Consider the following 12,287-nt stretch of genomic DNA (forward strand, 5'->3'; position numbering starts at 1 on the left):
TTTGTCATTTTTGTTGTACTTTGATGTAATTTTTTAGTGGTGGGTCTCGATCAAAAACAATTCACCTATTGAATTAGTGTCTGTAATTAATTTATCTTGATTTCTCATAACGTTATTTGACACACGAGAAGCAAAATTTTTCCAATCTAAGTGGATTTTAGTGTATGACTGTTCACTGAAAACAATAAATGAGCAACAAAAATGTGTTTACTATTTTCATCACTGAGTGAATGAAGAATATTGTGATTGCGTTGTTCACAAAACACACATTTAAATTTAAGTAATATATTTATGCTTTTCCAGATTTTTTTTGTAAATGTTCTTAAACAAATGTGTTATTGTGTATTATAATTACAAAAAAAAAAAAAAAAAAAAAACTGCATTGAGCACAGTACATCCCAGATAAGTAGAAACTGAACATTGCAAAACAGTTGGCATGAAATAAATAGACCAACTGATGAAGCTGATAAATTTAGTTTGAAATTGAAACAGATGATGCTATCTGTAGCACTGCTTCTAGCCCCGCCCACATTCTCTACCACACTAGTGGTAGACTGTCCACTACAATCATTTATGAGTTTGTTCATTTGTCAATCATGGAGTTATTCATTTTGGCTCTGAATTTTGTCATCTTGAGCTTATTTTGGCAACACTGCCTACTCGGCGCACGTTGCAGCGAGCACTGTCCTATAGTCCGTGCTAGCTGCTACATGTTTAGCATTAATGTGGTAGCAGAGGTTGCAAGAGCAAACTCTTTCTTGCACAATGTGCACACAAATGGGCTTTTGTTTTCCACCCATTGTTATAATAAGCCAGTAGTTTGTGCATCAGTATTATGGATATACCGGGAACTTGTGAAATGAGAAAGGTTCGGCGTTGTTTGTAATTAATCTTTTTTAGTGAGTTATTTTTCTGTAATTATTTAATCGCAATTAACGCGTTAGAGTCCGCAGCCCTTGTAATTTTCTATAATTTTTTGTGCATTTACCTTGGGGGCCTCACAAAGTTAGCCAGAGGACCACAAATGATCCCCTAGGCCACCAGTTGCCAACATCTGCTCTTTAGAAACTGCTTCTATAAGACCATGAGGTGGATGTGCTAACCGCCGTGTCCCCTAAACTTAGACCAACTTTTTTCAAATCTATAATTTTGCCAATTTCACCAATTAATAAAAATAAAATTAAACAAAGAATCCACATGTCGACCCCCTTATGCTCTCCAAAGTGGAGGAAACGTTAATAATTACAAGGAAAGCATTGATAATTTGATAAAACAAATTATGAAATTGAAGCCTGTCACTGAATCTTTTACCATTTGATCATTAAATTATCCTCAGCTTGATCATTATATTTAGCAGTTCATTTTAAATTCAAACGGAAAGAAAATTACACAACCGCAAGAAATACTTAATACACTAGAAGATGAAAGCTACTTGGACACACTGCGATGCAATTGCCACAACTGAACACAAATGTACCACACTTTATAAAAGCTGACGGTAAAATATTTGTAATGAAGATTAATCTATTACTCTGTGTTAACGGGTTTGATGGATGATTCCTGACCTGCACTCTAGCAGTTTATATCAAGCATTTAAAATGTAAGTTGGGTCACAATTGCAGTGTTTTCTCCTCCGTCGCTTTGAAGGCGTTAAGAACAAGTGCCTTTCTGTGTTTACAGTTTTGACCTTACACACTGTACAAGCAGCTTCTGAACAAAGTCACAAACATTAGCAATGAATACTGAATAGACTATGAGCGCCACAGGTCTGTAAAAGGGAACATTTATTAGATTTAAACACTCATTTTGACTATCTGTCTAAATGCCGTAAGTGCCGTGCATGTTGGGATCAGAATCTAACATATCTAATCAAACTTGATCAATACTTTAAGTTTGCCCAATTTTTTACCGTGTTCAGAACAGGATGGACAAAATATTTATCATTTGTATCATATTTACAAACTTTCTTCTTTCTTCCTCATAATAATAGATTACTACCTTTCTGAAAAAATACTGCAATCCATTATTTGTCAAAATAAAACCTTACAATGCAAATATAGAAATAAATGACTGCATTAACAGTTGTCAAACATCCATCCATTTTCTGACACGTTTGTTCCTGTTTTCAGGGTCGCAAGGGTCTGCTGGTGCCTATCTCCAGCTCTCAATGGGCGTTAGGCGGGGGTACACCCTGGACAGGGCACTAGTCCATCACAGGGCCAGTTGGCAAATGTGTTAAGTAGCAAGAGTGCTTGTTTTACTTTATAACTGTTATTGCTCAGTCCATATCAATGGAGAATATATAGGGAAATACATATAAAAGACAGGCAGTCATTGGTTTTGAAATGTTAAAATATAGGTTTTAATCTCATGTTAGTTGTACACAGATAGCGTGCAGCAAAGTATTTGTTTGAACCCTGAACCAATCATAAAATTTCCTCAAATTTTTCATTTTGTTTAGCTTAGCTACCTCCAGTAAAAAAAAAAAAAAAAGGTAAATATTACTCTATTTTGCATTTATCTACAAAAAAGTGTTTTGTATACATATTTAATGGAACCAGAATCAGAATCAGAATCATTTTATTGTCATTGTTACTCTTCAGAAGCACAACAAAATTAAAAAATAGCAGCTCTCATGAAAAAAGTGTGAACAACCAGAAGGTAGTGTAAAGATAATTAGTGCAAAAAATATCAAATCAAAGTCTGTAAAAAAACTCCAAAATAAAATAGAATAGTGCAGGACATTCTAATCTTAAAAAACTGTACAGTCCCAGAGAATATTTACAAGACAAGAGGGGTATTTTACAAAAAAACAGTTAGAAATGTATGTAGAAAAAAAAAAAAAACGATTATTCCATTAAAGCGAAGATGTTCTGTCATATAGAGATGAATGCACATTGCCTCGTTTTTCTTCTAAGGTTACATATCTTTACATTCTATCATTTTTGCATTGTTTTGTACATTCATGGAAAGTGAGTGACTCACAGTGTTCCTAATAATAAGCTTTAAATGGCATCCTTACGTCTGACCTGCATGTTGAGTCTTATGCACAAATCCTCCTGTTATAAAAAGAGAAAACACTGTCTGCTGATGAGGCTGCACTTCACTGCTACTTTATTGTTCAATTGCCACTTAAAGTCCAAGTAATGGCCACATAATAGCCAAGTGTCACTTTATTGATGGAGCTGGTAGAAGCTCCGCCACCCGGGCCTCCCAAAAGTCTTACTCAGTGCTACGATGATGATCAACCAGTTAAATTTCATTTGCTCGCACAGCTTTCCTCCCCATGAGATGTTTGTGTTCAGTGGAAACGCTCACAGAATTCACCGCAGAGAGTGATATCGCTTAAAACGATTTAATAAGAATTTGTTTTATGGAAGAGTGTTATTATTTTACAACCCTCTCAGCAGCCAATGACTTTGCAGATCAGTCCAATTTCTCTCCCCACCGCTCTTTATTTTACTGCGCGTTGGCTGCTTTACTGCTCAGCAACAACCGTCGCTGCCTGACGGCGACAGAAAGTGAAGTTTTCCAGAGAATCAAACAGACTTCAGCATAAAATACAGGGGGAAAAATCTGTTCCCAAACTAAAACTGGGCCTGCATCATTTAAAATGTGGTAATTTGTCCTTCACAATGTGCAGCTGAGGCTCATTCCACTTCCTCTATGAGACTATTTTGACGACAACGTGGTGCTTTTGGTCGTTAGTGATGTCTGTGCACTGTGTGTGTGCGTGGCTTCCTGTTGGTGTGCGAGCCTGTGATAGAGTAGCTCGTTGCTGCAGTGATGTATCCTCATTATGAAGCCATCCCCGGAACCGTTGCATCCAGCATACTGCTCTCCTCCTGGGAGCATGGGCTTCCCTGTCTCCCCTCTTCCTCCATCTCTCCGTCTCCTGCCCTTCTGACTCCAATGTCGCACATCCCCCAACCTGCACCCACAGTGAACTGCTGAGTCGTGCTGACCTCTCATTGCTGCTGACCAATGCTTGTGATAAAGTGATATTACCTTATATGTTGGAAAGCAGAAGAATGTTATCCTTGCGTTGTTGCTTGAGGTGAACAAACAACAATCTTCAAAAAAGACGTTTCAAGCTTTAGCTTTTTTGGGGGGCCTCCATTTTGCCAATCTTCACAGAGAGATTCCTAATTCATTAAATGGTCTATGAATGGTTATAAACTGTTACAGTTTACCATGTTAAATGGGCTACATCATTACAACCTCTCTTTTAAACTTATAAACTTATTATTCATGCAAAAATAAGTAAAAAAAAAAACAAGAATACACAAAAAACAAGAGCCCTCAGAGAGCGCAAACCTCCACCAAGTGCCAAATATCCTCTTTGCCAGATACTGGCAGTTATCTGGATCAATGATCCCACTCGTGGTACAATGATCATTTAAAGGAATGTAAAGAATTTCTGTCCCATAACAATACAGTAGGTTCAAATGTATAGGCACCCCCATTTAAAAAAAAAAAAAAAAAAATCTTGATAAAAATTTGTAATTTGGATCCGATCCGGATGAAACTCAGTGGCGTAATTGAGGAACCACCCAGACATAACTGAGTCAAATTTCATAAAGATTAGTCAATTATGAACTGCAATATGGTGTTTTCTGAGATTTTGCCAATGATGAGCGATAGAGATTGTTCCATTTTTAAAACTCATCCAGAATCAGGATGTTGATCTGGATCCTTGCCAAAAATTAATGGAATTTTCCATGGTCTAAGGCATATGTGTCAAACTCATGGCCCGTGGGCCAAATCAGGCCCTTCGAAGCATCCAATAAATGAAACTCAACAATATTTGCAGGGGCTGAGAGTTTTCATATATTGCATGATTGCAGTCATTTTTATTGTTAAACAGTTGAAAAAAATAAATTCTTACAAAATCCTTCAATTTTTCATAATTTGTATTTGTTTGTATGGTTCATATAGAAACCGAGTTGGAAATAAAGATATATATAAAAAAAAAAGTTTCCCTTAATTAAGTAGAAATTTTTCACAAAATCAAGGGAATTTAAAGTGAAGATCCTGTTGGAACTGATATCTATCACTCATTGCTCGAATATTGACGGTTTCTTACAGTTTTAGTTTTTCATGTATACGTAGAAGTGCAAACGAGGGCACAATAATGACAAAATTACTCGTTTTCCCACATAAAATTTGTGGCCCACTTCAGATCAAACTGCTCCGTATTTGGCCCCTGAACTAAAATGAGTTTGACGCCCCTGGTCTAAGGTCTATCTTTGTTTAAAAAATTGTCAAAGTCTGTGAAGCACTTTTGACTTAATCCCGCTAACAGTCAAACAATAAATAAACACCGGTGAAAATATAACCTGATGCAGATGTAGGCTGACCAATGACTGCATAACTGCCATTTAATAACCAAATTTGTAATCATCAGTGCTGTAAAATAAGTTAATGTATGTGTGCGTGTGTGTGTTTTGCGATGTAACATTACACCATGGGAAACAGAGCAAAGGAGATGATGTTACCAGATAGTGAAGCTATCAGAAGAAGAGCTAAGAGCCTGTGCTTAGTGCCCTAATGGAGGATTTCAAAGAACACTCACACTGTTGGGCTGAGAGCAGACCTCCCCAAAACTATAAAACTCTGCTGACTGACAGAGTTGAGCCAAGGTTAGCCACAAATGTATTCAACGCTCAAAATGACCCCACAAACAAGTCTGCACTGCATTTCCATTGATTATTAAAGTGTCCACCTCGGACAAGTGAAATACCGAAACCAGTTCACATATGTGTTACTCATTACATTGTGTTTATTAAGTTGTTTTTGGAGACATTCATGCTGGGGTTTTATGTGACACACTCTTTAGATCAGCATTTCTCAAACGATCTAGCTCTGGGACCAACATTACACTTTAAAAAAAAAAAAACAAGTCCAAACCCAAACTGAGGAAAAAAACCTTGAGGGATTCTGTACACAATTAAGTGTCTTCTATTTTACGAGATTTTTAAGAAATATTCCCGAGCTACGTGTGGAAGTTCGGGAAACAAATAACGTGTTTCAACAAAATGAACAAGAAGGTCATAGTCCATCGTGATGTTGAAAAGAAGACGTGAGTATTGTTGAATACGTGGTTTTACCAAGACAGACCTGTGGCGTCTGTAGGTTGTGACTCACAGACCAAGAACCCACATTAAAACTAGCAAATGACAAAACAACAGGAGTTCCTTTTGTCCAGCGGAGGTTGGAGGGCTAAAAGGAAAAACAAGAGAAACCTTATTTTTATGTTGGGGGCATCGACACAGATTTGGAGATGAAATAAAGAGATAAAGATTGTGTGATGAAGAAATGAGAAGATCAAGAGGAAGATGGAGGTGAGGAAGGAGGATGGGGGTTTATGGTGATGCTCTGTTTGCGTCGGCTGTCTGCTGGATGAAAACAGGGCCTCTTTAACTCCTCGCGGGTTAATGGAACTTTTACGAGTTTGTTCTGCAATCATGCAACCTCTGGCGTCTCCTTTCCTCTGTTTCCTTCTCTGCTCCCTTTTCTTCTGTCTCTCTTTCTTAGCCTCTCTCATGGAGCAGATCAGAGGTGAGCCGCTCCCGTCTTACTATAAACACTCCTATTCTCTCTCTGCATTGGGTTTATGAGTGAAGGGCCGCCTTGGAGGAGGTCAATGGTTGATGACTCACTGCTATGGGTTAGTTTACACCAGGTTAAGGCTTGTTTAGGTAGAAGTTAGCCTAGGTAGAATATGGAAAGCAGCAGCCTAATGGCTCTATGAATTCTGCCAAACAGCGCTGGTATTTTACTATTAGACCCCAAAAATTGGAGCAATTACGTTTTTTTACTCTTTATGTTGGAGATCCCACCCCCCCCCCTTTCATTTATTGTTTAAAGAATTCTAACAAAAACGCAAACAGCATTTTCTCAACATTTTTTAATAAGTTTTATTAAAAGTCAGTTTGACTGTATTTTATACAACAGGTAGTTCCGATTGGACGAGACATTCCACGAGTGCTGATATTATGAAGTATAGAACAACGACACTGGGACTTTTTACCAACATTATCACTCCTCTGTTCAGGTGTTATAATAATCGTCATCTTTCAACAAGGAAATGTTTATGTGTTGCCTGGCAACAGCCTTGTCTCCGCTTCAGTTGTAGAACGATTTGTTTTGGCGGAGTCAAATAAATGATTAAATAAAGAAATCATACTTTATTGTCGCTTAATACTGTTGATTAATAAAACGGGCTTGTAGAACTGTTGTATGAAAGCAATACCACACTCGAGGCCGTGTTGTTGTGTTGAATATCAGCACAACAGCAACCCCTCTCATGTGATATTGCTTAATTAATAGCAAGTGAAAATATTTAATTATTTACAGTTTTAAGCAAAATATTATTATATTATTTAACTTTTTTTTAAAGTAACTAATAAAGTGCTAACTTTGAATATTTATTTCACTCTTTTATTTGTAAAAGCCTTATTCAAATGATACTGTTATAACATTGTTTTAAATATACAGTATATAACATTTTTTAAACTGAAATTCAATAAAAAAAAAAATTTGTGTAGGAATGAAACTCCATTTTCTTTCTTGTCTATTATTGTGCTGCAACCAACTTGAATAGGTGCACATCGGCACCTACTGTACTTGAGTGTGTAAACTGTACTGGAGTGTGTAAACTCAACAGAACTCCCTTCTACAGTATGTGTCTTTCTAATGCTGCGTTCACACCAAATGCGCCTTCTGCACGCCGGACGCATCTGCCGTACAAAACGTACTGCAGGGTCTGCAGGAACAAAAAATTTTCCCATTCGCATCATACGCATGTCTGAAGCAAAGCACCGCCCACCAGCGACACATCCAACTCGGTAAGTTTCAATGCCTGCTGAAGCGAGGAGCTGCGCTCCTTTTTCTCCTCTCACAAACATAAACCACCAGTGAAAAACGCCGGTGTGATTGGCGGCTAATGCTATCCTAGCTCAGTGACGACTTTCAAAGATGAAAACAACAGAGAGAACTTTTACCTGCTACTCCCACCTCCTCGCCGATTCTCCTCCACACCAAATCTTTCCTAGTCCAGTTATAAAGGCCGTCATACAGCTCCAGGTTGAATAGGTGAACAGACCGGCCTGACGTCATCATCAACAAAGACTCTGATTGGCTTTCGTCATGCGAAACAGCCGCAGGAGTTCAATATTTTCAACTCTTGCGGGTGTGCGGATATGTGTAAAATCGGAAGCGCGCTCACACGGCCAACGCACTTGATGTGCGGATCGCACCACACTGCCGCACTGGAAAGATTTTGCATCTGGGACGCATCCATCCATTGACTTTGTATGTAATCTGAATGTACGGACATCTCGTGACGCATCCGGTGTGAACGCAGCATCAGAAGTTAGTTCAATTCAAAATTCAGTTTTCTAAACACCAGTTGTATATCTTCCAAGATGATAAGACAGTAGTCCCTAAAATGTTATTATTCAAAAGGCAAGAGTATGTCCCCCTGTTGGTTTTACCTAGTTCACAATAACTTTAGTTATGCCATAATGATATACAGGAAGATACATTCAAAAGACAAATCCATAATACTGCTATTGCTAATAATCGTCTAACAGCAAAGTTAGATTTGATCTAGACATGGGAAAGAGTTTAAGGAGAGCAGATGAGAAATAGAAACAATAGCACAAAGACAAAGCGGTAGTCATAAAAGGGTCAGCTGGTAGAGAAGATAAACAGGAGTGCAGAGCACTAATGCTTTCAGGGTTCAGAGATCTGCAAAAAGGTAGACAATCCAATGAACTCAATCCAATCCTTTGCCTGGACACTATCAGGATGGAAGATGTTCGATGTGTGGCAGGATAGGGTGCATAAACTACAAAAGAGTCTGGGGTGTCCATACGTGGAAGGGATTGATGGAGATTGGGGCAGAAAGGAGATGGGAATCTGACCAAGTCTCCCTTCATAAAGCACGGCTGAGGAATGGACTGCTGCAGACCAGACGCAACTTTTAATGTCCTCCCATGATTCTTACTGACTGTCAGTAATGACTTTTATTCACTTCCATCATTTGAGTGTCGATTGTGATCATGGGGCCATCTTGGAGGCGTGATTGACGGGATGAGGGAAATCAGGAGTGAGAAGGAGGACAGGAGGCCGTTGTTTGATGTTCATAAGAAGCAGATTCAAGTTACACAGGATTAATATCCTCCGTTGACTAAACATTAACAGGCTGGAAGAAAATTAACCTCAGCCTGCTCCCATTTCTCCTATAACGTCATTTTTGTGCCTTAGTACCTCTGAGGGAAACCTGGTCCAAAAGAGAGTGTTTAGGAATGATAATCGATATTGATCTCAGTTATAGAGTGAGTGGGGAAGACAGGGTGGGGGGTGGGGGGGTACTCTTAGTGTCTGCAGGCTGATGGAATCAATGAGCTTTAAAAGATCAAGAATAAATGGTTCTCTGTGTGGAGGCTCTGTTGGCAGTGACAGGGCCAGAACGATTACACAATCTAGGCTCTGCCACCATCGAGTAAATGTTCCCTTTCTGCTGCTCCCTGTGATGAACATGCATGTAAAAAGCATGTATTTCTTCCCTTTATGTCTGGCAAACACAGAGAAGGCTTGCTGCTCTGTATTTCTTTTTTGAGGGTATTGATTCGGAGGCAATGGGATAATCTAGTGAGCAGTTACTTTAGAGCAGGATTGTCAAACTCATTTTAGATCAAGGGCCAAATACGGACCAGTTTGAGGTCAAAAGGGAGGCAGATTATTAGCCAGGAAAATGAGCAACAACAACATTATTGTGCCCTAGTTTGCAATTTTACATATAAATGATATTACAGTATGTAAGACACGGACAATATCCAAGCAGTACGTGACTGATATCAGTCCGTGCGGGGTCTTCACTTATATTTTATGATACATTTTTATTTAATTTAGTTAAACTTTGTGGATTAATTTGAGGAGGATTGCAGGATTTAGAAGGAAAAAAAAAGAAAGTTCTTTATAGAATTTATGAGTAAAAAATGACAGCTATCATGTGATACTATGGGAAAACTGCTTTATTGAATTTATGTATTTGGAGAGGCTGAGATTCATGTACAACTGAATTAGTTTGTGATGATGTTTTCTCTGTCATCTTGACTTTCTTCTGTGGGCCGAATTGGATTCTTCAATCCCACGACCCCCAAAATAAAGGTGCAGGGACCTGGGCCCCCCACTGTGCCTGAAGGTGGCTGAACTCGGACATGAACATTGAAAAACAGTCATGTGGAGACAGGGCCATCTATAAGGGGGATTAAAGGGGAGAGCTTTTTGGGGCAACATCCATAAAGACAGCAAAATGATGAATCTGTGATAACCACATGTATTTAATTATCTGAATAATTTCTGTTGTTATCTTAAAGATGTAAATCCTTGTTTTGATAAGGAATAAAATGGGTTAAAAGTGACCAAAAAGGGTGGAAAAGTTGGTGAAATGGGATTTTAAAACCACAGAAATTGGTTAAAAGTTGCAAATTAGAGTTGCCAAAAACGGATAGAAAAAGTGGTAAAAGGGGTTGAAAGTCGCAAAAATGGGGCAGAGGGGGGATTTGGGTAATGTAATTTAAAAAGTAGGAACAATTAGTTTGAACTGGTAAATAAATGAGCATGACAAATTGTGAATGTGGTTGAATCGGCAAAAATAAGCATGAAATATGGTGAAAAGAGTTTAAAAGTGACAATAATGGGTATATGCGACATTGGGTGGGAAAAGTGGTGGAAAGGGTTTATAAATCCTGAAAATGTCTTGAAAGTGGAAACATGTGCAGAAAAGGCATTGAATTTTTTTGGAGAAGTGGCAAAAATGCTTAAAAAGGAGCAAAAATATGGCAAGAAAAAGTGATGAAAACAGGTTAAAATATGGCAAGTTTGGTGTAGTTGCAGAGAAAGGGTGAAAATAAGCAAATATGGGCTTGAATTGTTCAAAAAAATATTCTTAGGTTCTTGAAGGCATCTGGCGACCCCACGTCTTGTTTCCTTAATGTTGTCAACCTTGGGGTCCTGAGAGAGACATAGACTTTGATTTGGTATAAACAGTTCACAATGTAAAAACAAGTGCATACAAACACCAACATTGTGCTGTGACAGTAAATTCTCCATTTTCCCAGTTTTGGGAGCACGAGAGCCAAACTAAAAGCTGGTGTTTCAGAATAGCTGAGGATGACCATTGGACTGGACATGCAGTAGAAGTGGGGGTTTATCTCAATCGATCATGCTTAGTGCTGACAGTAACAGAGTCTTTTCTATTCTAATACAGCTTGTTCTCGCTATATTTATCTGTTTAGCACAGTCCAGTGCTCTGGGTCCACTGTGACCCGTCTGTCCCTGTGTGTTAGCGGACAAATGTGTGCGCTGAAGACAAACATAATGGTGACTTAGCACCTGCACGCGTCAAGGATATGTAGATTCAGCGATGTTAAAGCGGACTGAAATGACGGTGAATACAATATTATTTGTGGCCTGGACAGCTTACAGATGGAAGAGTTCCCAGTGTGTGTGTACAGTATGTGTGTGTGTTGGATTAAAGATGACAACCAAGACCGAGGAAGCCCATCATTCCACGTCCAGGGAGCTTCCCTCACAGACACCGACACGGCTCCCTGGAGTGCAGCAATATGAGGGTGCCAGTTACACACTGTCAACGAGTCTTAGTAGCTGATGGATGCGGTGCAAAGGATGCAGTGAACACCTAAGGCAACTACATTTTCATTCAGACCACATTGGAATGGGCCGAACATTCAACAAGGAAAAAAAGGCCAAATTTCAAGTACAAATGTATACAAAGAAATAATACTAGTTTTCATTGTGATGCATTCAGAAAAACAAGGAAATGAAATAACAATTTTAAGAAAATGTTTTTTGTGACAAGTATCGGTATCTTATATTGCATCAAAAAACTCACTCTAAATTGTTATTTCTCAAAAGTTCTGACAGTTTAGGGTGAAAAATTGATGACGTGCTTTAACCTCCTTTGCACAATAATTAAAAGATCATTTTTGTGCAATCTATGCCAGACAGAACTCACGAGTCGCCTATTAAAAAAGTGCGCTCAGCAACCCAGAGCACTATCACTGTGTGATTTTTACAAGTCTTTTCACACTCTCGGAAATCTTACTCTTGTTCAGTTCTCGCGCGTGAGTTCAATGGTCAAGAGGGATAAACTCGCCTTGGCTGACAGTAAGTCTGACAGAAAATAAGATCATTTTTACCATTAGAGTGTTGATTCTCTGAAGTGAGTTTTGCGGAAACGTGATATCGGTCCT

This window comes from Gouania willdenowi, chromosome 11 (genome assembly GCF_900634775.1).
Source record: "Gouania willdenowi chromosome 11, fGouWil2.1, whole genome shotgun sequence".
NCBI lineage: Eukaryota > Metazoa > Chordata > Actinopteri > Blenniiformes > Gobiesocidae > Gouania > Gouania willdenowi.